Source organism: Neophocaena asiaeorientalis, unplaced genomic scaffold, assembly GCF_003031525.2.
Source record: "Neophocaena asiaeorientalis asiaeorientalis breed wild unplaced genomic scaffold, Neophocaena_asiaeorientalis_V1.1 scaffold36, whole genome shotgun sequence".
In the NCBI taxonomy this organism is placed as follows: domain Eukaryota; kingdom Metazoa; phylum Chordata; class Mammalia; order Artiodactyla; family Phocoenidae; genus Neophocaena; species Neophocaena asiaeorientalis.
The window spans coordinates 9,167,088-9,187,319 of record NW_020174149.1 but is presented as its reverse complement, the minus strand read 5'-3'; positions in this window follow the sequence as shown (position 1 = coordinate 9,187,319).

Sequence of the window (20,232 nt, the reverse complement as noted above, 5' to 3'; positions counted from 1 at the left end):
TATATATATATATATATATACCACATCTTTATCCATTCATTTGTGGGTGGACATTTAGGTTGCTTCCATATCTTGGCTATTGTAAATAGTGCTGTTTTGAACTTTGGCGTACATGGTATCTCTTTGAATTAAAGCTTTCATCTTTTCTGGGTATATGCACAGGAGTGGAATTGTTAGATCATATGGTGACACTACTGAGTTGCCACTATTTAAAATGTCAAGTTTTCAACCAAGAATTATGAGATATACAAAGAAATGAGAAAGAAAGGCCCATACACAGGAGAAAAGCAGTCAATAGAAACTGTCCATGCGGAAGTGTAGATGTTCCTAGATGTTGGACTTAATAGACAAAGACTTTTAATAAATTATTTTAAATATGTTCAAAAAGTAAAGGCAACCATGCACAAAGAAATAAAAGAAAATATAAGAATAAGGTATCACCATATAGAGAATATCAATAATGAGATTTAGAGTATCAGAGACCTGTGGGACACCATCAAGTGCACCATTATGTGCTCCTGGGACTACACAGCGGCAGTCCCAGGAAAGAGAAAGAGAGGCAAAAGAAAATTTTAATAAATAATGTTTGAAAATTCTTAATTAATTAATGGAAAGCATAAATCTACATATTGAAAGCAGCAAAAGAGAAAGGTCAAAATTAAGGAGTCCATAATAATACTAATAATTGATTTCTCATCAGAAACCATGGCGGCAAGAAGGCAGTGAGATGATATACATATTCAGAGTGTTGAAAGAAGATTGTCAGTCAAGAATTCTATATTTAGCAACACCATTCTTCAAAAATTACAATTCATTAGCTGATAAACAAAACCAGAATTCACTGCTAGCAGACCTTCTCTTCAAAAAAAACTGAAGTAGTCCTTCAGGCTGGAATGAAAGGATACTGCACAGTAACATGAAGAAATAAACACCAGTGCTACTACACAGGTAAGTATAATATATTTTTGTTTACTACCTTTTGCTTCTCTCCGATTTAAAACACAATTACTTAAAGTAATAATTATAAAATTGTGTTGATAAGCCTATACTGTAGAAAGATATAATTTGTAGGACAATAATACTATTAATAGTAGCATAAAAGAAGGGAAAAGGAAAGTTTTTGTATATTACTGAAATTAAGTTGAGATTAATCTTAACTAGATATTTATAAATTGTGATATTAATTTTTAAAATTTTATTGGAGTATAGTTAATTTACAATGTTGTGTTAGTTTCAGGTGTACAGCAAAGTAATTCAGCCATGCATATACACAAGTCATTCTTTTTCAGATTATTTTCCCATATAGGTGATTATGGAATATTGAGTAGAGTTCCCTGTGCTATAGGTCCTTGTTGGTTATCATTTTTATACATACTAGTGTGTGTATGTTAATTCCAACCTCCTAATTTATCCCACCCCATGTTTGCCCTTTGGTAACCATAAGTTTGTTTTTGAAATCTGTGAGTCTGTTTCTGTTTTGTAAATAAGTTCATTTATACCATTAAAAAATAGATTTCACATCATGGTCAATATTATTTTAATAATTTAGTATAGTGACACATGGTGACTAGATTTATTTTCACGATCATTTTTTAAGTATGGAAAAATCAAATCACTGTGCTGTGCTCCTGGAACTAACATAGTGTTGTAAGCCAATTATACTTTGATAAAAAAGGAAACAATTCAAGCTGTTGATATCAGTTGATGGATATCAACTGGTGAGTAGTTTAAAAATATAGAGTGCATTGGGTAGAGATAAGAGCAAGATGGCAAGTTGGGAAACATCAGTTTTCTTCCCCACAAAAGAAAAAACAATAATTAGACATCTATCAACCAGCAAAAAGCACTCCTGGGAGGATGCAAGAACCCAATTAAGAACATGTAGCAACACAGTTGAATGAAAAGAGAATAACAGCATAGAAAAAATCACTGGGATGATCAGTGTAGCTGAGACAACTGGAGATAGCTAAGAGCAAAGAGGAAGGGTGGGGGTCATCAGTATCTGCCATGCAGAAGGTGCCACTGCAGTCCCCAGTGGTTTACTATGTAGAGGACCTTGGCTGCCTTTGTCTTGAAGACCTCAACATCCCCAGAGTTTTCATAGAAGAAGACCACATACTGTTTATCAGTGAGGATCCCAGCAGTCTGCCCCCCAAAGTGTACTGATGGCTTTTGTCACAGAGGTAATCAACAGCCATTGCAGCTACAGATTCCCTGGACTGGGAAATGCTTCTGAGTCCTCTCCATGAAGGATCCACTGTTGCATTGCCATGGGACTGGGACTGCAACCCTCTCCAAACTGCCTCACACGTAGAGCTTCAAATCTTTGGCCACTCAGCACAAACTATGCCCCAGGCCTTTGTTCTACATCCAATTCATGCATATTTGTGTCTCAGGAACTGAAGCCAGCACTGCTGAAAGATAGACTGAGCCCTGGACCCTGGAGCCACTGTTGCTCTACACATACATGTACTTAAGAACCTGACTTCATGGCCACTTAATGAATATCCACGTCTAGGACACTGGAGCTACAACCACAGTGCATATTTGACCCAGAAAGCTTATTTAAAGAAATACTAGTTTAAAACTTGCCAAATCTTGGGAAAGATACAGACAGCAGGTACGTGAAGCTTAAAGACTTCCAAAAAGTACAATCTGAAGAGTCCTTCATCTACACACATTATAATCAAATGTCAAAAAGAATTTTGAAAGCATCAAGAACAAAGTGACTCATCACATAAAAAGGAACCCACAGAAGGCTGTAAGTGGTTTTCTGCTATTTCTCAGCAGAAACCTTGAAAGCAAGGAGAAAGTGGGATGATACATTTAAAGTGTTGCAACAAAAAACAAAAGCCAGCCAACCAAGAATGCTTCACATGACAAAGCTACCCTTCCAAGTTGTAGGAGAGATAGACGTTATCAGACACACAAAAGCTGAAGTAGTACATCACCAATAGACATGCTTTACAAGAAAAGCTAAAAAGAGTTCTTCAAGTTAAGAAGAAAAGATGCTATCTATAACATGAAAATATGTGAAAGTAAACAATGCACTGATAAAGGCTAGTGTATAATCAAATTCAGGATGCTCAAATACTGAAATGTTTGTGTGCAAATCACTTTTATCTCTAGTAAACTGTTAGGAAACAAAGTATTAAAAATAAGAGTAGCTATAATAATTTGTTAATGGATACATGATATAAAAGATGTAAATTGTGACATCAAAAAAGATAAATGTAGGGTGAGGTAAGTAAAGGTATTTTGCATGCAAAGTTAACTTTTATCAGCATAAGATAGATTTTTATAACTATAAAATATTTTATGTAAGCCATATGGAAACCACAAAGAAAAACATGTATAGATACATAAATATGAAGAAAAAGAAATTTAAAATTAGCACTAAATAAAATTATCAAATTATAAAGGAAGACAGCAAAGAGGAAAAACAAACAAAAGGACAATAATAAGTCCTTACCTCTCAGTAATTAAATGTAAATAGAATAAATTACTCAAACAAAACTCATAGAATAGCTAAATTGATAAAAATATACGACGTAGTAAGATGGTGCCTACAAGAGGCTCATCTCAGCTTTAAAAACACACTGGTCCAAAGTGAGGGTGTCAAAAAAGATATTTCATATTAATAGAATCCAAAAGAGAGGAGGGTTATCCATACATATATAGACAAAGTAGATTTTAAGTGAAAAGTTATAACAAGAGAAAAAAAGTCATTATATAATGACAAAGAGGTCAATTTTTCAAGAGGAAATTACAATTTTATATATATATATATGGGTATATATATCCAAAATCAAAGCACCTAATTATATAAAATAAATACTAAAAGAAATAGACAGCAATACAATAATGGAAGGGGACTTTAATATATTACTTTTAACAATAGATAGATCATAAAGACACTAAATCTATGTGAAATATTGTACTTAAACAATAAACATTCTTCTCAAGCACACATAGAACATCTTTTAGGGTAGATTATATGTTGGGTTATTAAAAGAAAAAAGTCTTAGCAAATTTAAGTGCTTGAAATCATATCAAGTATTTTTTTCTGAATGCAATGTTATGAAAGAAGAAATCAATACCAGGAGGAAAACTGGAACATTTACAAATATTTATATATGAAACAACATATTCCTGAACAAACAATTTGTCAAAAAGTTAATAATAAAGAAAACTTTAAAAATTTGAAAAAACAAAAATGGAAAGACAGCACACTAAAATTCATGAGATGTAGCAAAAATATTTCTAAGAAATTATTTTATAATAATAAAGGCCTACATTAGGCCTTTATTATTGTATAAAATGTATACAAGATCTTGTATAAAATACAAGATCTCAAAAAATTCCTAAATTTGCAACTCAAAGAACTAGAAAAAGAACAAATTAAGCCCAAAATTAGCACAAGCAAATAAATAACAAAGATCAGAGCAGATATACACCAAATAGAGTTTAGAAATACAATAGAAAAAAATCAACAAAATTAAGAGTTGTTTTTTTCTGAAAAGGAAAGACAATAGACAAACCTTTAAGTACACTAGGAAAAAAAAAGACTCAAATGAATAAAATCAGAAATGAAAGAGAGGAGGTATTGCATCTGATTCCACAAAACTAAAAACAATCATAAGACTGCTATCAGCAATTATACCTCAACTAATGGGATAACCTAGAGGAAATGGATAAATTCACAGAAACGTTCAAGCTATCAAGACTGAATCATGAAGAAATATAAAATCTGAGCAAACCAATAATGAGAGAATAAAAGTGAAAGGGTAGCATTAACATATATACACTACCAAATGTAAAATAGATAGCTAGTGGGAAGCAGCTACATAGCACAGGGAGATCAGCTCAGTGCTTTGTGACCACCTAGAGGGGTAGGATAAGGAGGGTGGAAGGGAGGTGCAAGAGGGAGGGGATATGGGGATATATGTATACTTATAACTGATTCACTTTTTTATACAGCAGAAATTAACACAATAATGTAAAGCAATTATACTCCAATAAAGATGTTTTAAAAATTCAACAATCTATAAAAAGATTCATATACCATGATGAAGTGGGATATATGTTATGGATGCAAGAATGTTTCAATACCAAAATTCAATCAATATGATATACCACATTAACATAAAGAAGGATGAAAATTAATTGATCATCTCTATAGAAACAGTAAAAGCATTTGATAGCATGCAACATTAATTCATGATAAAAACTCCATTCAAAATTGTTATAGAGGAAACAAATTTCAACATAATAAAGCTTATTTATGACAAAGCAACAGATAAAATCATACTCAATGGTGAAAAGATGAAAGCTTTTCTTCTAAAATAAGGATCACAACAAGAATACCCATTCTCACGACTTCTATTTAACATAGTATTGGAAGTCCTAGCCACATCAATCAGACAAGTAAAAGAAATAAAAGACATTCAGATTGGAAGGGAAGTAGTAAGGGAAGAATGTGGAGAAAAGGGAGCACTAGTATACTATTGATAGGAGTGTAAATTGTTGCTTTCACTATGGAAGCAATATGGAGTTTCCTCAAATAACTAAAAATAAAACTATGATAAGATCCAGCAGTTCCACTCCTGGGTATATATCCAAAGAAACTAAAACACACTCATTTAAAATATACATACACCCCAATGTTCATAGCAACATTATTTCTAATAGCCAAAATATGGAAACAAATTAAGTTTCTGTCAATAGATGAATGGATAAGAAGTTGTGAGATATATATATGTGTGTTTGTGTGTGTGTGTGTGTGTGTGTGTGTGTGTGTGTGTGTGTATACACACACAGTGGAGTATTACTCAGCCATAAAAAGAGTAAAATTTTCCTTTTACAGCAGCATGGATTGATCGTGAGGGTATTATGCTTAGTGAAATACGTCAGACAAATAAAGAGAAATACTATATAATATCACTTGTACGTGGAAGCTAAAAAATAAAATAACAAAAAAGAAACAAACTCACAGATATAGAGAATAAGCTAGTAGTTTCCAGTGGGGAAAGAGAAGGCGGAAGAGGCAAGATAGGGATAGGGGACTAAGAGGAAAACCTACTATGTATAAAAGAAATAAATTACAAGGATATATTGTACAGCTCAGGGAACATATCCAATATTTTATAATAACTTCAAGTGGAGTATAATCTATAAAAATATTGAATCACTTCATTGTACACCTGAATCTAATATATTGTAAATCAACTATAGGTCAATTAAGAAAAAAATATGACCAAGGAAAACAATTGTCCAAAAATACATGTACACGTACATTTCTTCCAGTTTATGTTAATAGGAACACACTGTCAAAAATCTAAATGTAAAAAAATAAAGAAATGAGCTTGTCTGAGACCATATGTCAGAGTATTATGTAACCATTACATTTAGAGTGCAGAGACATATTAATTGACATGAGAGAGTTTATAATATATTTTAAAATTGCTTTTTGCCAAAGAATAGCAAAGAAAAATATAAAGATGAATATCCCAGGAAAGAGGTCAGTGATATTGCCAAAGAGGAGATCCCCAGCCCTCGTCCTCCCACAGACTCACTGATTTGGCAAACATCCATGGAAAAAAGTGATTTTGTGGGAGCTTCAGGATCTAGGTAGGAGGTTTAAAACCTAGGTGGAGTCCAGGACCAAGGAAAGATGCTTTTAGAAGGAGAAAACACACCCCTGATAGCAAGCTCACTGACCAAAGACCTGGCTGCTGATATGGAGGAAATCACATCCACCTCTGTACTTTGTTCCAACTCCACTTGTTTATTGTCCTGAAGCCAGCCCTGCCTGCCCACAGGCCCAGTAGCAGCCACATCTGCCCAAGACACTGGTAACAGGCTTTTGGATCATGGACCAAACTATGGGCCTGGAGGCAATCCTATCCTCCAGCAGACTCAGTTACAAACTTGCTAATATGCTGTCCCAGAGGTAATCTCATCTACTGACAGACCTAGTCGAAGCCCCAACAGCCTCTTTCCAGAGTAGCAGTCCCCTGGACCATAGATACTACTACTATCCTAGAGATTGTTCCATCCAAACATGGCCTTAATGACTGCTCAAACAACCCACAGACACAGAGATATCCCTCCTTAATTGCAGATCTGGTGAAAGCTCTGCAAGAACACCCACAGACATAGCTCCAATCTGACCCATTGCTAGCCCAGATAACCGTGGTCAATGATACCAGCAATAGGTTTACCAATGGACACTGTCAGATGACTTGCTCACAAACTCTGCTAACCGACCATCCCAGAATGTCTGACTGTGCTAACTGGTGAAGGTCTTTATCTTCTGAAGCCAATGTGTAGACTGAAAGAGATGGTTATTCCTACAAAAGTACAAACACCAACAAAAGACTACAAGAATCATAAAGCATCAAGCAAATATAACACCAGCAAAGGAAATAAAGATATAGAAACAGGCCCTACATAAATGTAGATCTATGAACTTCTTGAAAAAGAACTTAAAATATCATCCCAAAGAAGTTCAATGAACTACAATAGAACACACCTAAGCAACTAAACAAAATAAGGGAAAAATACATAAAGAAATGAGAAATTCAGTAAAGAAATAGAAACTGTTAAAAAGAACCAGACAATATTCCTGGAGGTAAAGAATACAATGACTGAACAGAAAAATCCAATAAAGAACTTTAACAGCAGGCTTGAACAAGCAGAAGAAAGAATCGGTGAAATTTTAGACAGGTCATTTGAAAATATTCAGTTGGAGGAATAAAAAGGAAAAAGAATAAAAGAGTGAAGGAAGCCTATTTCAGACACAGAGCATCATTTAGAATACAGTATATGCATTATAGGAGTTTCACAAGGAGAGGAGAGAAAGGAGCAGAAACCTTATTTCATGGAATAATGACTGAAGACTTCTGAAACCTTGGAATAGAAACAGATATCCAATTTCATGACGTTTTCAAGTAGGATGAGCCCAAACAGAACTATGCTTAGGCACATTAAAATTAAATTATCAACACCCAATGACAGAATTTTGAAAGCATCAATATAAAAGCAACTTATCACATATAAAGAAACCCCCTTAGGACTATCAGTGAATTTCTCAGCATAAGCTGTACAGGTCAGTGTATATATACAGTTATACACCAAAGACAAAGAAAAAAGAATCAAAGCACACAGCTGAAAAAAATCAACAATTCACAAATAAAGTCAATAAGAGAAGAGATGTACAAGTCTACAAAAGACAGAAAACAATAAAATGGCAAAGGTAAATCCTTACCTATCAATTATTACTTTAAATATTAATGGCTTAACTTCCCAATCAAAAGACATAGAGTGACTGAAGAGATTAAAAAAATAAGACTCAACTATATGCTGCATACATAAGAGTCCCTTTAGATATAAGGACACACATAGGCAGAAAGTGAAGGTGTGAAAAAAACATGTCTAAAGAAAATTATAACTGAAAAAGAGCAGAGATTGCTAAACTCATATCAGAGAAGATATACTAAGTAAAAAACTGTCACAAGTAACAAATGTCATTATATAGTGATAAAAGATTCAATTCAACACAGACATATAAATATTATAAACAGTATGCACCCAACAAATTATGTAAATATATTAAGCAAACATTGATAGATATGAAGGGAGAAATAGACAGCAATATAACAATAGTGAGAAATTTCTGTATCCCACTCTCTACAATGGATAGCTCTTCCAGAAAGAAAACCAATAAGAAAACAGGAAAACTGAATAACACTATGGACCACATAGACCTGGCAGACATATATAGGACATTCCACACAATAGCAGCTGAATACTCATTTTTCTCAGGTGCACAGACATTAATCTCCAGAATAGATTACAGGAAATGTCAAAAATAATGTCAATCTATTTAAGAAGATTGAAATAATCCCATGTATTATTTGTTTCCACAATAACACTAGAAATCAATAATAGAAAAATAACAGGAATATTCACTTATACATGGAAGTTAAACAACACATTTTTAAACAACTGTTGAGTCAAAGAAGAAATCAAAATGGGAATTAAGAATTCTCTTGAGACAAAGAAATGAAAGACAACATATAAAAACTTGTGGGATGCAGCAAAATCAGTACTAATAAGAAAGTTTACAACAATAAAAGACTACATTAAAAAAGAAGAAAATAAACAACTTTACATCTCAAGAAACTAGAAAAAAGGAGAATTTAAAGTAAAACCAAATTTATCAAAAGCAATAAATAATGAAGATTAGAGCAGAAGTAATAAAATAGAAAAGAGAAAATCAATTTTAAAAATCAACAAAGGACATGGTTTCTAGAAAAGATAAATTAAATCAACACAAATTCAGCTAGAATAACTATGAAAGAAGAGAGACGACACAAATAAATAAAATTGGAAATGAAAAAGGAGACATTGCAACTGATCTAACAGGAAAGGAGAAAGATCATTAAGGACTATTTTAAGCAATTATACACCAACAAAATATAAAACCTGAAATAAATGAATAAATTCATACAACTATACAACCTACAAAGACTGAATCAAAGAGAAATAGAAAACCTGAACAGATCAATAAGAAATAAATATATTGAAGGAATAATTTAAAAACTCCCAACAAAGAAAAACTCTGTCAAATGGCTTCAGAAGTAAATTCTACCTAATCTTTAAAGAATAATTAATGCGAATTCTTATAGTCTCCTAAAAAATAAAAGGGAATATCTTCAAATTCATTCTATGGGGCCATAATTATCCTGATACCACATAGCCAGACAAAGACACCACAAAAAATAAAAGCTACAGACCAATATTCCTAATGAGCATGAATGAAAAAATCCTCAAGGAAATACTAGCAAACCAAATAAAACAACACTTTAAAAGAATGTTACAACATAAACAATTAATGTGCCCCGATTGGTTATTCCTGAGTGTCCAATCACAGTTCAACATATTCAGAGGAAACTTTACTTCCCACTACAAACAGAAATAACCTCCAGCTGGATTTAAGATATAAATGTGAAAGGCAAAACAATAAATATTTTATATTAAAACATAGTACAGTATATTTGGGACATTGCAGAAAAGATATGTTTATTGACTGGACAAATAAATCACTGATTATAGTGCAAAAATGTATAAATTGGACTACGTTAAAAATAATCTCTTCTGAGTTTCACATTTGGAATGACTGCATAAGGAGCTCTGTGTACTTACTTCCAAGTTGTATAATCATAGCTGTTGGAAATTACTTTTTCTCATATTCTATGGATATTTCCCTTAAAAAATTCAGCAGATGAAGAAACATATAGTCACAACACTGTACCAAACATCATTAAGAATAGTAAAAGTCTGTGGCACTTGAGACATAACCTGATCCTTTCCACTCCACTTCCTTAGGTCAAACTGACAAAAGCCCCACTGCTGTTGAGCATGGCAAACAAGGCAGGGATTTCTCTTCCAGTAGATACAAATCAATGGATACAGTGTCTTACTAGGTGGGACAGGCAACCAGCATTTTTCATTCCTTTCAGTTTCAATTTGAAGAAGCTATATTCCTGGTGAATACACTTTAAGTTAGGTTCTCCATTCAACCACCAAACCTACACCAGATCTAACCCAGTGGTGGTAGGATGAAAATATTGAGGTCTCATGTGCCATAACACTATGTTGATATGAGGGCTGATGTTACACACAAAAGGTACAAAAAGAAGACCAGATGCTACTGCACATCCCAGCAGCTGGAGTAGTGGCTGGATGATTTTTCCCAAGGGAAGAAATTGTCCATAAGAATAGAAAGTTTACAAGCTTACCCAAAAGAGCTGATTTTATTTGATACAGAGTGTGCGGAATTTCAAGTCTAAGGATTCTTTCACAAATAATAGCTTTCCTTAATTTAGGACAAGTTAAACCATAGGTTAATTAGTTCACCAGGAAAAATCATGGAAAGAGATACCTAAAAGAACATTTTTGGGGTCAGAAAATTAACCTCAAAGAATGGCCTAAAAAATTAGCCCAATAAATGGCCTTAAATTTAATTAGACCAAATGTGAAGCAATTTATGCTACAAAGCATTGTCAAAAATAATAATATAACCAGCCAGAACTCAATGGATTAACAACATCAATTAAATATTATGTGAGTATCAGAAGACAAAATCAGTGATAAAGCAGCAGGAAAACTATTGGAAGAAATAATGGCTGAAGTTTTTCCATATTTTATAAAAAAATATTATCTACACATCCAAAATGCTCAATAAATTCCAAGTAGAATAATCACAAAGATGTTCTTACCCAGGCACAACATAGTGAAATTGTTGAGAGACAAAGACAGAGAAAAGTTTCAAAAGCATCAAGAGACAACTGACTTTCACAAGGAGATTCCTCTAATATTAATAAATGTTTTGTCATTATGAACAATGGAAATCAAAAAGAATTGGAGAAACTTGTTCAAATGCTTTAAAATATGATGAATAAAGAATCATATTCACCAAAACTGAAACAAATATGAAAGCAAAATAAAGGCATTCTCAGATTAACAAAAATAATGTATTTCTAACAGGAGTGTCCTACAGTATGCGCTTCAGGCTTCAAGGAAGTTCTTTGGGCTGAAAGCAAATGATCCCAGGTGTTAATTTGAATCTGTATGCACACACAGAAAAGCAAAAATAAAGATAATTATGTAATTTTGAAAGACAATATAAATTCACACTTCTTTTTTTTTCTCTTAACTGAATGAGAAAACAGCTGTATAAAACAGTATGTGTATTGATGGGGTCAAAATGTATAAGAACATAATATATTTGGAAATAAGAGCAAAAAAGAGATGATGGGAGCAAAATTCTATGGACTAATGAAATGACACCAGATAATAACTAGAATTTTCAGGGAGAAATGAACAGAACAGAAAAAAGTAAAATGGCTATTCACAAAAATCTATGCATGTATAATTGCTATTCTTTCTTTCCTCAGCTCCCTTACTATACATAAAATTGTGTAAAGTTATAAGTAGAACAATCTTTTATTGAGGTTGTAACATGTATAGATGTAACATGTATAACTATAATAGCACAAAAACAGGAAGAGAAAATAGAACTACAAAAGGGTAATGTTTTTACATCTTGTTGGAATCATGTGTATAAATATGAAGTAAATTCTTATAAGACATATATGATAAGCCTTAGTACAACAAACAGGAATAAAAATTAAATAAACATAGAGAAAAATTTATTAAAGAAACTTAAATCTTTCACTAGAAAATTTTTTCTTAGTGAGAATAAAATTAGAAAAGGAAGAATAGAATTAAAATATATGCAAGATATAAAAAACATAAATTAAAATATCACATGTAAATCCACCTATATCAATTGATCATTGAATATAAATTGGTTAAACAATCAAACTAAAGACAGTGATTATCAGACCAGTTGCAAACAATATCCAAATATATCTGTCTATAGGAGACGTACTTTAGATTCAAAGATACAAAAAGATTGAAATTAGAAGAATGGATAAAGATATATTATGAAAATAGCAGTTATAAGAAAGCTGGGGTGCCCAGACTAATATCAGACAAAATAGACTTTAAGCAAAAATTGTTATTTGAGTAAAAATAATGGCATTTAATCCTGACAAGAAGGGTCAATATGGCAGAAAAATATAATAATTATAAACAAGCATGTACCTAAGAAAGGAGAAATAAAATATATGAAGGAAAATGAATGTAAATATCAAAGGGAAAAATTGACAATTCAACAATAATAGAGACTTCAGTTTCTCACTTTCAATAATGGAAAGAAAAATGAGTCAGAAAATCAGCAAAAAATAGTAGACCTGAATAACACTGTAAGACATCTAGACCTAACAAAAGTCTACAAAACAGTCCACCCAACAAAAACAAAATATATATTCTTCTTCAGCGCACATGGTCTATTCAGTCTGACTACATGTTAAACCATAAAATAAGCCTCCATATATTTAAAAAGATTGAAATTGTACACATTTTTTCCCTAGAAACAATGAAATAGAATTAGAAGTTAAAAAAAATCAGAGAAATGTTTAAATGTGGAAATTAAACACACCTCTAAATAACAAATGTGCCATAGAAGGAATAACAAGAAAATTAGAAAGTACTTTGTGATGAATAAAAATTAAGGCACAACATCCCAAAATATATGGGATGTAAGTAACATGGTGCTTAGTGGAAATTTTATTGCAGTAAACGCCTAAAAAATAAAAGAAAAGAAGAAATATATCCTCTCTATAACCTAATCTACCACATTATAACTCTAGAAAAATAAGAACAAACTAAAACTATATAAAGCAGTATGAATAAAACAATAAGCATTAGAGTGGAAGTTAATGAAATAATGAATAGAAAAATGATAGAGAAAATCAATAAAACCTGAACTTTAAAAAAAATCAGCAAAATCAACAAACCTTTAGATAGACTGATCAAGCAAAATAAAGCAAATTACTAAAATCAATATTGGAAAAGAAATCATTGCATTGCAAATGACCTTACAGTAATAAAACTGATAATAAGAATGTAATATTAAGCACTGTACACCTAAGTCTGAGAGTCTGTTTCTGTTGTGTAAATAAGTTAACTCGCATCATTTTTTTAAGATTCTGCATGTAAGTGATATCATATATGTGTATTTCCTGACTTACTGTACTTAGTATGATAATCACTAGGTCCATCCATGTTGCTGCAAATGGCATTATTCCATTCTTTTTAATGGCTGAGTAATATTCCATTCTATACATGTACCATGTTTTCTTTATCCATTCATCTGTTGATGGACATTAAAGTCACATCCATGTCTAGGCTATTGTAAACAGCACTGCAATGAACACTGGGGTTCGAGTATCTTTTCAAACTATGTTTTTCTCTGGATATATGCTCAGGAGTGGGATTGCAGGATCATATGGTAGTTCTATTTTTAGTTTCTTAAGGAATTTCCATACAGTTCTCCAAAGTGGCTATACCAATTTACATTCTCACCAACTATGTAGGGGGTTCCCTTTACTCTGGACCCTCTCTAGAATTTATTGTCTGTAGATTTTCTGATGGCCAATCTGACTGGTTTGAGGAGATATTTCATGGTAGTTTTGTGTTGTATTTCTATAAAAATTATCAAAATTATTTACAAAACAGAAACCAACCCACAGACTTAGAGAACACACTGATGGTTACCAGGGGGGAAGAGGGGGTTAGATAGGGAGATTGGGATTGACATGTACACACTGCTATATTTAAAATAGATAACCAACAAGGACCTACTGTATACTACAGAGAACACTACTAAATATTCTTTAATAATATAAAGATGAAAATAATTTGAAAAAGAATTGATAAATGTATATGCATAACAGAATAAATTTGCTGTACACATGAAACTAACACAACGATGTTAATCAACTAAATTCCAGAACAAAACAAAAATTAAAAATAAATAAAAAGAGCCATATACCAACAAGATAGATAACAGGGGAATTTGCCAAATTCTTAAAATTATATTCACTATTTAAACTGAGTCAAGAAGAATTAGAAAATCTAAATGAACCTAAAAGAAGTAAAGAGAAATCATTTTCACTACGATCAGGAAAAAGACAAGTTGCCAACTCTCACCACTATTATCCAACATAGTTTTGGAAGTTGTAGCTATAGCAATAAGAGAAGAAAAAGAAATAAAATTAATCCAAATAGGAAAAGAAAAAATAAAGCTGTCACTGTTTGCAGATGACATGATACTATATACAGAGAATCCTAAAGATGCTACCAGAAAACTACTAGACCTAATCAAGTAATTTGGTAAAGTAGCAGGATATAAAATGAATGCACAGAAATCTCTTACATTTCTATACACTAATTATGAGAAATCTGAAAGAGAACTTAAGGAAACTCTCACACTTACCATTGCAAAAGAAAAAAAAAAATACCTAGGAATAAACCTACCTAAAGAGAAAGAAGGCCTCTTTGCAGAAAACTATAAGACACTGATGAAAGAAATTAAAGATGATACAAACAGATGGAGAGACACACCATGTTCTTGGATTGGAAGAATCAACATTGAGAGAATGACTATAATACCCAAAGCAATCTACAGATTCAATGCAATCCCTATCAAACTATCACTGGCATTTTTCACAGAACTAGAACAAAAAATTTCACAATTTGTATGGAAACACAAAAGACCCCGAATAGCCAAAGCAATCTTGAGAACCAAAAACGGAGCTGAAAGTATCAGGCTCCCTGACTTCAGACCATACTATGAAGCTACAATAATCAAGACAGTATGGTACTGGCACAAAAACATAAATATAGATCAGTGGAACAGGATAGAAAGCCCAGAGGTAAACCCATGAACATATGGTCACCATATCTTTGATAAAGGAGGCAAGAATATACAATGGAAAAAAGACAGCTTCTTCAATAATTGGTGCTGGACAAACTGGACAGCTACATGTAAAAGAATGAAATTAGAACACTCCCTAACACCATACACAAAAATAAACTTAAAATAGATTAAAGACCTAAATGTAAGGCCAGACACTATAAGACTCTTAGAGGAAAATATAGGCAGAACACTCTGACCTAAATCACAGCACGATACTTTTTGACATACCTCCTCGAGAAATGGCAATTAAAAAAATAAGTAAACAAATGGGATCTAAAGAAACTTTAAAGCATTTGCATAGCAAAGAGGAAACCATAAACAAAATGAAAAGACAACCCTCAGAATGGGAGAAAATATTTGCCAATGAAGCAACTGACAAAGGATTATCTCCAAAATTTATAAGCAGCTCATGCAGCTCAATATTTAAAAAAAAAAAAAAAACTATCGAAAAATGGGCAGAAGACCTAAATAGACATTTCTCCAAAGAAGATATACAGATTGCCAACAAACACATGAAAGAATTCTCAACATCACTAATCATTAGAGAAATGCAAGTCAAAAGTACAATGAGGTATCACCTCATACCGGTCAGAATGGCCATCATCAAAAAATCTACACACAATAAATGCTGGAGAGGGTGTGGAGAAAAGGGAACCGTCTTGCAATGTTGGTAGGAATGTAAATTGATAGAGCCACTATGGAGAATAGTATGAAGGTCCCTTAAGAAATTAAAAATCGAACTACCATATGACCCAGCCATCCCTCTACTGAGCATATACCCTGAGAAAACCATAATTCCAAAAGAGTCGTGTACCACAATGTTCATTGCAGCTCTATTTAAAATAGTCACGACATGGAGGCAACCTAAGTGTCCACTGACAGATGAATGGATAAAGATGTGGCACATATATACAATGGTATATAAGCCATAAAAACAAATTAATTTGAGCTCTTTGTAGTGAGGTGGATGGACCTAGAGTCTGTCATACAGAGTGAAGGAAGTCAGAAAGAGAAAAAAAATTCCGTATGCTAACACATATATATGGAATGAAAAAAAAAATAACGGTTCTGAAGAACCTAGGAGCAGGACAGGAGTAAAGACGCAGACATAGAGAATGGACTTGAGGACATGGGGAGGGGGAAGTGTAACCTGGGACGAAATGAGAGAGTGACATGGACTTATATATACACCAAGCGTAAAATAGATAGCTAGTGGGAAACAGCCGCATAGCACAGGGAGATCAGCTTGGTGCTTTGTGACCACCTAGAGGGGTGGGATGGAGGGGGTGGGAGAGAGACTCAAGAAGGACGAGATATGGGGATATATGTAAATATATAGCTGGTTCACTATGTTATAAAGCAGAAACTATCACACCATTGTAAAGCAACTATACTCCAATAAAGATGTTAAAAAACTGTAATAATAGAAATTGAATAAAATAAAAAAATATATTGGAGAAAAAAGAAATAAAAGGATAGGGTATTTAACTTTAAAAACTCCTCTAATAAAAGTCAAGGAGCAAATGTTTTCCTTGATAAATTCCACCAAACATTTAAAGAATGTGTAATAAAATCTCCTCACATTCTTCCAAACAGTGGAGGAGTGAGTACTTCTCAGTTAAAAATATGGGGCCAGTATTTAGTGATAGCAAAAACAGACAAAGGCATTACAGAATACAAATATTACAAACCAGTATATCATGAATACAGATACAAAGCCTCAAAACAACATACTGACATACGTTCTTAAGAAATATATAAAAACATTCATAAACCATAAACAAGTGGAATTCACTGGAATACAAGTTTGGTTTCAAATCTGATAATCAATTAATATAATTAAACTTATCAATAGGAAAAAACACATGATCTTCCCAATTGACATGGAAAATCATGTGGGAAAATTCTCCACCTTTTTATGATAAAAGTTTTCAAGAATCTAAAAATAGAAGAAAATTCCTCAACCTGATAAAGGGCAACAATATATAACCCACTGATAAACTCAAGAGTGACAGCCTGAAAGATTCCCCCTCTACTATCAGGAACAAGACTATAATATTCACTCCTATCACTTCAAGTTGCCATTTACCTGGAGGTTCTAGCCAGGGAAATTAAGCAAGGAAATGAAACAAAATGCATTCAGACTGGAAAGAAAAGCAGGAAAGCTATCTCTCTTTGCAGATTGCATGATTAGGTATGTAGAAATCCCTAAGAAATACTCCAAAAAAATATTATACCTAGGAAATAAGTTCAATACGACTGTAAATTACAAGATTAATATACAAATTTTTTGTGTGTTTTTATACAGCACAAATAAACAGTCCAACAATGAAATTAATGACACCCATTTTCAATAGTATAAAAAATAATAAAATACTGAGGAATATATTTAACAAAAGTAGTGCAAAATTACAACTTGAGTAAGTATAAAATATGGTTAAAACAAGCTAAAGAAGCTATCAAAAATAGAAAGACATCCCCGTTTATGTACTGGATATTTAATATAGTTGTGATAACAATAAATCCCAATTTGATCTACAGGCTCAGCACAGTCTTTCCCAAAAACCTAACTGGCTTTTTTGCAGATATTATCAGGCTGATTCTAAAATTCATGTAAAAAATGCAAGGCATTTAAAATGACCAAAACAATATTGAAAAACAAGAAAATATTGGAATACATATTTTTCCTGATTTCCAAACTTACTAAAAAGCTACAGTAATCAGAGCAGTTTGGTAATGGCATATGAGAGACATATAGGTCAATGGAATAGAACTGTGTGTCCAGAAGTAAAACATCATACTTACTATTAATTGATATTTGGTAATGTTGCCAAGACAATTCACTTAGGGAAAATAATTTTTCAACAAATGATGCTGTACTAAATCGGTATCCATATGCAAAAAAATAAATGAACTTCTACATTAGTCACATCAAACACAGAAATTAACTCAGAATTGAACAAAGACTTAAAGTCATGGCTAAAACTGTAAAATTTTGAAGAACACATTGGCATAAATATCTGTGACTTTGTATTAGACAATGGTTTATTAATTATAACACAAAAAGTAACAAAAGAAAAAAACAGATAGATGGTGCATCATCAAAAATGTCATCTTGCCACTCCCTTCTGGCCTGCAATACTTCTGTAGAGAAATTAGCTGATAGCCTTTTGAGGGTTCCCTTATAACTACTGGCAAGGTATATGGAGAGTCACAAAAGATAAAACTTGCAACCTAAGATACTCTACCCAGCAAAATTGTCATTTAGAATATAAGGAGAGATAAAGAATTTCTCAGACAAGCGAAATCTAATGGCATATGACAATACTAAAGCTATCCTAAGAGAAATGTTGAAAGGTCTTCGCTAAATAGAAAAGAAGCAAGAAACTATATGAAAGAGGGAGAATAAAAGGAAAACAAATCACTTAAATAAGCCAGTAGATAGATTTAAAGTAATCAAAACAATTTTGTGAAAGTGATGATAACTACAATGAAGGGCAAAAGAATAAGGAAGAAGGTGTAAAAGAGGACATCAAAATCATAAAATGTGGGGGAGGGTAGTAAAAATGTAGATTTTCTTTAGAAATTATTTGAGCCTATATGCCTGCCAGCATAAAGCAAGTAGATATAATAATGGGTTAACATACTTGAAAAACAGGGTAACCACAAATAAAAATATACAATAGATTCACAAAACACTAAAAATAACACAAACACAATAAAAAAGAAAGTAATCAAACAACAAAAGGAAAAACAAAAGGAAAAATAAAGTAACAAAGAAGAAATACAAAATCAACTGGAAAAAAATGTTTACAATAGCCATAAATACATACTATTGATAATTACCTTAAGTTTCAATAGACTGAATATTCCAATCAAAAGACATAATGTGAAAGATTAGGTAATAAAACAACAGCTTACAATATGCTGCCTACAAAAGACCCACTTTATAGAGAAGGACACACATAGATTGAAAGTGTGGGGATAGAAAAGATATTTCATGCAAAACGAAATGGCAAGAGAACAGGTTGCAATAATGGTATCAGACAAAATAGTCTTTAAAACAAAGGTCATAAAGAAAGATAAAGAAGGAAACTACATAATGATAAAGGGATCAATACAAGAAGGGGATATTGCACTCATTAACATATATGCACCCAATTTAGGATCACCCAAATACATAAAACAAATACTAACATACAAAAAGAGAGAAATTGATGGGAATAAAATTACAGTAGGAGGCTTTCACACCCCAGTGACATCGATGGACAGATCTTCCAGACAGAAAATCAATAAGGCAACAGAGATCCTAAATGATAAAAAGAACAGTTAGACTTATATTTTCAAGATATTACATTAAAAATCCCAGAATACATATTTTTTTCAGGTGCACATGGAACATTCTCTAGGATAGACCACTGAAGATGACAAAAAAAACAAGACTCAACAAATTTAAAAGGATAGAAATTATTTCAAGAATCTTTTCTGACCACAACAGCATGAAACTAGAAATCAAACACTGGAAGAGAAATGAGAAAAAAAAAAACAATTACATGGAGACTAAACAACATGTTACTTAAAAACAAATTGGTCAATGATGAAATTAAAGAGGAAATTTAAAAATACCTTGATACAAATAACAAAGAAAACTAAACCATACAAAATGTATGGGATGCACCAAAAACACTCCTAAGAAGAAAGTTCACAATAATACAGTCTTTCCTCAAAAAAGAAGAAAAATTCCAAATAAACAATCTAACCTACCACCTAAAAGATTTAGAAAAAGGAAAAACAAAACATAAAGTGAACAGAAGGAAGGAATTAATAAAGATCACAGA